The sequence below is a fragment of the Chenopodium quinoa genome, unplaced genomic scaffold, assembly GCF_001683475.1.
Source record: "Chenopodium quinoa cultivar QQ74 unplaced genomic scaffold, ASM168347v1, whole genome shotgun sequence".
Lineage (NCBI taxonomy): Eukaryota > Viridiplantae > Streptophyta > Magnoliopsida > Caryophyllales > Amaranthaceae > Chenopodium > Chenopodium quinoa.
The window spans coordinates 2,196,218-2,203,322 of record NW_018743894.1 but is presented as its reverse complement, the minus strand read 5'-3'; the positions used below and the strand labels follow the sequence as shown (position 1 = coordinate 2,203,322).

Sequence of the window (7,105 nt, the reverse complement as noted above, 5' to 3'; positions counted from 1 at the left end):
TCGGGATTGAGTCGTGTCAAATTTCACAAATTAAAACCTTCCAAGCCATCATAGTTGCTGCCACCTAAACCTTCACCACACCCTTAACTATCCTACACCACCCTAAACAACACACACCAACATCACAACACCTCCCCTGCTCCCCCGCCCTTCACGCACTCCACAATAACAGCACCAGCCCACGTAACTGCCTCCTCACTCAAACCACCAACCAACTCCCAATTCGAGTCACAACCACCCTGAACCACCATCAATAACCAGCCAACAGCCACACCACAACTCAACCTCATCTCCCACTCCCCTGCTTTCCCCAACAGCAATAACAATAGCAGCAGAGCAGCCCAACGCCACAAACAACCCTCCCCTGCTCCACCACCCACTCCATATTAAATTAAACTCCTATTACGCCTCCTATTTTACCACAAAACCACTCGCAACTACCTCCAACAAAACTCACTCCAACCATTAATCACCACCTACAAAAAAACCACCCCCACGCATCCACCACGCCAACAATTTGCAGCTAGCCGCGGCAACCCAAACCACCCAACATCACCAGCACTCGCAGCCCGAACTCACCTCCAATCTACATCCGTCAGCCACTAATTAAGACCACCGTCAGCCGCCAATTGCCCGCAATTGCAGCAACAACAAAACGAAGCAGCGCCACCTACACCTGCAGCGAATTCCGGCCACCTCTCTAACCATTTGCAAAGAATCAAGCCTTAATTTAGCTCAAATTTGCTTGGAGCTTTGCAGCCGCACAGCCTTGTCAGATGGCGCACAAATGGAATCGAAATTCATATTATAGGTAGTAAGTTTGCGTGACCTCTGCGCGACGTCTTCGCGGGCGCGCAAATGTGGGTACAATCACGAGCTTCTAACGTGATTTTAATGAAAATCGGATGGCCACGATTTGATGCTCGATTATAGTTGATGATGATTGAACGGTGAAAATGATGGTTGATGATGCAGTGATGGTGTAGAAGATCAAAGATCAGAGTAGCCACGAAATGAAGGGATTTTTGTGGGATTTTCGTGGGTCTGAGGGGATTTTGGGGGGTTTTTTTGGGTTTTATTTTCCTTTTTTTATTTTAGTTTTGTTATTTGTTTATTTTAGTTAGTTTTCTTTATTTTATTTTCTTTTCTTTTGTTTTCTCTTGTATTTTTCTTTTATTTAGCTTAGTATAAATACCCATTTTTGGGGTAATTAAAAGAGAACTTTATGATGCTATTTTATTAATTAGTTTAGGAGAGCTTCTCTCACTTAGGGTTAGATTAGAAAATTTTTAGAGAGAGAAAGTAGATTATTGCTGAATTTTCTTCCAAGTATTCAACTTTGTTCAAGTTTAATATCAATCAAGAAAGAATTCAAGTTTTCATCTTTCGTTAATCCTTTCTTTAGTAATCTCTAATCCTTTCCTTTAGCTTTATTTATTTTCATTTATTGTTGCTTATTTTTTGTTAATCTTATTAGTTCATATAGTTGTTATTGATTTCATTGATTTTAATCACGTTTTGTTTTGAGTTTCTTGAGTTTATTTATAGTTTTAATATTATGTTTAATATCCCTTCTCTAGGATAAACCTTTAGCTAGGGGAAGGGGTAGAAGATATGAGTTGATATTGGATGAATGATGATGGATGGATTGAACTTATGCCATAAATTGATGAAAGACATGATTTTTAATATCTTGAGCTTATTGTTGCACAATATTTGATGTTTTCTAGTTTAAATGCATGAAAGTGATTTGAACTAGACTAAGATAATCTCTATTTTAATGATTTCATGAGAATGAGTTATTAAAGTGAAGTTTTTATGGATTGTGCTTCTTTATTCTCTTGATTTGATTGTAACTAATAGGATGCATGAGAATGCTCCTTATTAGTGTAGACCTCTTTCATTGATTTGCCTAGACTATGACATGAGAAAGAATTTTTTAGGTAGAAACTTGTGTTCTTTGGCATGTGATTCATGATAATCATCATTATTCTCTTCTTTCTAATCATATTGGACACCCCCGTATCCCTAGCGTCGTCTATCTTGATTTAATCATCATTACCTCTGCTTATGGGAAGTTTTAATGCTTTTTATTCAAAAACCATCAAAAACATTCCCCCTTTGACTCTTGTATTTGTGAAAATTGATGGTTACACTAGTAGAAAAATTGAAAAAGACACCGCTCAGTGGCCACCGGTTTTTGAAAACCGGTGGCTTAAAAAATGTGCGGGATTAAGCATATGTACATTGCCACCGGTTCAAGCCGAACCGGTGGAATAAATGATAAAGGCCACCGGTTTTGAACCGGTGGCAATAATCAAATAATAAAAAAAAAAAAAAGTCCACCATTCTCTTTTCCCTTCCTTTGTATACCCTAACCCTAATATTCTCTCTCCTCTGTCGCCTCTCCTGCTCTCCTCCTTCTCTCTATCTCCTTCTCTCCTTCGTTCTTACTCCCCAACTGATCTCCTTCTTGTCGCCCTTCGTCCTCTCTCCTCCGTTCCCCTCCTTCGTCCTCCATCAAATCCGCACTACACAGCCACATCACCCAACTTCACCCGAAAAAAATCCATTACCCACGAAATCACCACCACGCCACCACCACACCAGCAACATCAACAACACCGTCAGATCTACATCATCAACACCAATTTTCGCTCTTTTTCGCAGTTTTTGGGTTTGATATTTCGAGGTTACGGTTTCTGGGTTTAATTGATGAGTGTTGATGGGTCTATGTTTCTGGGTTCAATTTTGATTATTCAAGGGTTTCTGGGTTTATGTTTAATTCGAAATTGCATGAGTGTTCTGGATTTTTTTTTAATTTTTTTTTTAATTTTTTTTCGCGTTTTTTGTGAGTTTTTATTTATTAATTTTAATCTTGGTGTTCTGATTTTCGAAATTATACGAGTATTCCGGTGAAATTGCATGCGTTTTTTTAGGTTTTTTTGTATTAATTTGAGTTTTCTGGGTAGATAATGCATTTTTTTTTTTAGTTCTTGAGTTTTATTAATTTTGGTGTTTTAATTTATACAGGTATTAGATTATGACTCCACGAAGAATCAAGATGTTTGTGTAAAAAAAAATCAAGATGTTGATTTTGGAATATTGTTTTAGAACTTAATTTTAATATTTTTTTATTTCTGATGTTGTAATTTTATTTATTTATTAATTTTTTTATGTTGTAATATTTTTTTATTTTTGTATTGTACAATAACAATTTAATGATAATTATATTTTGGATTATATTTCGGTTGATTTCGATGTTTCTTTTCGATGTTGTGTTTCTTACCTAATTACATTGAATCGTTGGAGTATATTTCAAGTGGAAAAAACAAAACCAAAAACAAAAAAAAAAATATATATATTTACATGCACATTGGCACCGGTTAACCGGTGGCATTTATATATAATACCAAAAAAAATAAAAGATGGAAGGGTTATTGCCACCGGTTAACCGGTGGCATTGGGGGGTTTTGAACCGGTGGCCAATTCATATTTTCGCCTAGTGTTAATAAGTGAGCTTCCTTAGTGGTTTGAACCTTTACTTGCCCCTATACTTGTATTAAGGTAGTTTAGGTATATAAATGATTAATTTGATTAGGGTAGTAGTTTAACAACCTATCTAACCCTCGATCATTGGACAAAATTGACGCATGTTAGGATATCTAATCAATCAAACATCAAATCATGATCAACAAATCCACAATGCTTATCATCATATACCAAGAATCAAAATAATATTTTCAAAGTATGGGGCACAAGAGAGCATGATTTATAACTCATTGGAACGTATTTTTGGATTTTTTTTTATTTTTTTCAATTTTTTTGTATTTTTCATAGAATAAAGCAATAAAACTAACCTAGAAAGAAATAAATCTAATCTAAGAAAACCACCAAAAACAAAAGAAAAGAGAAAAAGAAAGCTACCAAATCCAAAATCTCCCCCAAGCTAGAATCAGACAATGTGTTCATTGGTTCGGGAACTAGCCCAGCATGGCTAATCCTCATCATCCTCATCCAATGATCCAAAACCTCCACCTTTGCTGCCACCTGCACCCCTAGCACCAAAAGAGCTACCACCAAAATAATCAGCGTGAAAACTCCCCCCCCGGCTAGTCCCCCGAAAGGAGTGTCCTAGTCGTACCCATGAAAGGAAGAATAGTCAGTATAAATATAATGGACATTGGGATCCCAATCATATCCCTGGGGTGGAGGCTGAAACCAGTCAGGGTAAATGGCATCGTCGGGAATGTTGCCCCGACGAGCATAATCATCATACATAGGGTAGAGAGCTCTACCCTGCTTCCTCTCAAGGTACCCTAATGAATGGTCAATGGAGCCAACCATCCTCCTAAGGCCAGTGTGGGAATGCTCAATACGGCCTAAAGCCTGACCTATACTCTGGAGGTCATAAACTCGGTCAGAGTCAACATGGGGGACAGTGTGAGACATGCAAGGTGGTGAATGCACTACCTCAGGCTCAGGCTGGGGTGGTGGGACTGGTGGTGGTACTGGTGGTCCTTACCGCATAGAATGGGAAACTAAAAGGTTGTACGTGTAGGACACTTGCCCGAAGGGAAAAGCGGACAAGTCAGGACTAGGTAGGGGAAAGATAGGCAATTGTTGCTCAGTCCCAGTCCTAATACATCAGTGGGGGGTTTGCTCACTATCCAATCGTACCCAACCCAACTCCTCAAAATACCTAGCAGTTATAAAGGTATCCGGTCCACATTTAGTCATCAAGTGGGGTCCACTCTCAAAAAAACTGGCCTTTTTAATTGTTATCCTAGTGATCAGGCCTCCTATACGAATAGGGGTACGAGACTAGGTACTGGTAGTGGCATGTCTAATTAGGTGGTGGATGATGTATCTACCTATGTTCAGTTTACCAAACCCATACACATAGTGTTTAATAACATCTAGTTCGTTGGTTTGGGCTTTGTGAGACTCGTTCCTACCAAGAAAACACAATCCTGCAAATCTTTGCCAGATTTTTTGGATAGGGTGATGGATAGGTTTCGTACTAGCATGTTGGTGGTCGGGGGTTGGTAAACCACTTAAAGCATGATAAATATCAACCATTTTATTATTAGGAAGCCATTGAAAACGTAGTTTAGAGTTGAATTAAAATAATTTACAAAATTCAACATAAGTAAAACTAATATTCCTATTGTTCAACCTGATAAATTGACTTTGGTTGACTTTTTAAAATTTTTTTGGTTGACTTTTTTTTCCTCATTTTGTTAAACTTTGGTTGACTTTTTAAAATTTAAACAGAATAAAAGAATGTTTTTAAGGAAAATACGATGCTGCCCTTCTGTACGGCTAAATATATAAAAATTAAGAAAACGCGTGAAAACGGCTATTAGCGCCTGACGCCAATGTCCAGTGTCTGGCGCTTATGTCTAGCCCCTGGCGCTAATGTCCAGCGTCTGCTGCCAATCGTGTTGTATTCTTGTCGAAACTTTGATTCGTTTTCCTATCCGTTTGGCTTATTTTATCTATAAATAGCCTCCTAAAACCTCCGTTTTTAATCATCAATTCTCATCAACAACAATTATTTTTCTTGTTCTTTCTAGCTTTTAAGAATTCTTTTCTAAACTAGGTTTTCTCAAACAAAATTCCGCATTCACAAGACCTAGAAACACCTAGCCAAATTCGAAGTTGCCTTCGCCCTAGACGTGAAAGGTTTTAATTTCTGAGGGTTTGGTCCCAAATCTCTATTTTAATTGTTTAATTTAATTGTTTGATTTTATATTTTCTTTGAAGTTACTAACGCGTGTATTTTGTTATTAGAAAGAGATACGAGGCATCCAAGTAAGTGCTTTAATTTATTTATTGATATTATGATATAGAAATCATGTTTAGGTTGCATTGTTATTTTGATTCCTAGTATCATGTTAGGATGCTTGATATTTTGAATAAAAACAATGATTCCTAGTATTATGTTTAGGGAAAAGGTTTCTAATACCAAATATGCTTATTATGATTCCTGCGATGCTTCCTATATTCTTTCCTAATATTCATGTTAGTATCATGTTAGGGTTAAAGCTTTGATCTTTATTACTTTGTGACATGCTAGGGTTTGTTATTAATCTTTTTAGTATCATGCCTAGGATCTTGCTATTATTATTATGCTTTAACATGTTTATGTTAATTATGATTAATTTTATTATTATGATTATAATTGTTACAATTTATGATGATTATTTTAATTATGATTGTTTTTATTATTATTATTATGATAATAAATATGATTATAATTGTGATAACTATTATTATGTTGCTTGATTATATTTATTTGTAATTGCTTGATCACACCTTTTACGCATGTTTAAAGGGATTTTGTCCTTGTAATCACGCTTAATAAGATAATTAATAATCTTGTTTAGGGTTAATTTGATTATAATTCAAGTGATCACCAATAATAGATTTGTTTTTGCATTAATATTCAACCAACATAGATAAACAAGTTTAGGGTAAACTTATTGATTGCATGTTAGTCAGAAAGCGCACAAGAATACGATCAGAATAAAGTAGAGGCGTATTGATAGGGCAGGTTCAATCTCTTTTAGGTTGGATTTGTACCTTCATCCCCGAACTACCCGTTATGGTTCAAGGCCTATTGGAGTTGACGATCTCCTGGATCGTTAAGGGGTGAAACCTTCACCTCGTGAAAGGTTTACAAGTTCCTAAAACTTGTCGGCGACTCTTTTGCTCTTGCTTCCTTCCCTTTGGACGCCACCGTACTTTAGTGTATGATCACAGTGGGGTTCAAGGTAGGGATAATGCTTGAAATATTCCCTACAGTACCCCATCAAGAGCTAGAGTGGGAGTAAGGTGTGGAAATCTGTAAGCTTTTGGTTGTGAATAATCACTAAGCTTCTTAGGTACCACCATCTCTGATTCTAGATCTGAAGATACCTCTGAATCGCTAGAATCAGTTGGATGGTCTCGGTGATTATTATTATTACAGAACGTGCCAGAATTTGCTTGTAATAATTCTTTTGTCTATGGAAGGATCGTTCGATCTTAGGATCGAATGGGATGTAACCTGATCTGGAACACATGGGCATTAACAAAGAACTAAAAGAAAATATGAGAC

General features: G+C 36.8%; 1 long non-coding RNA gene across 1 annotated transcript; it reads left to right on the top strand.

Annotated features, from left to right (window-relative positions):
- Positions 1-2,360: 2,360 nt before the first annotated feature.
- On the top strand, positions 2,361-3,074 carry LOC110686786. The gene is made up of 2 exons (XR_002504296.1): positions 2,361-2,692; positions 3,034-3,074. It is a non-coding gene; the product is annotated as an uncharacterized LOC110686786 (long non-coding RNA).
- The last annotated feature ends 4,031 nt before the right edge of the window (positions 3,075-7,105 follow it).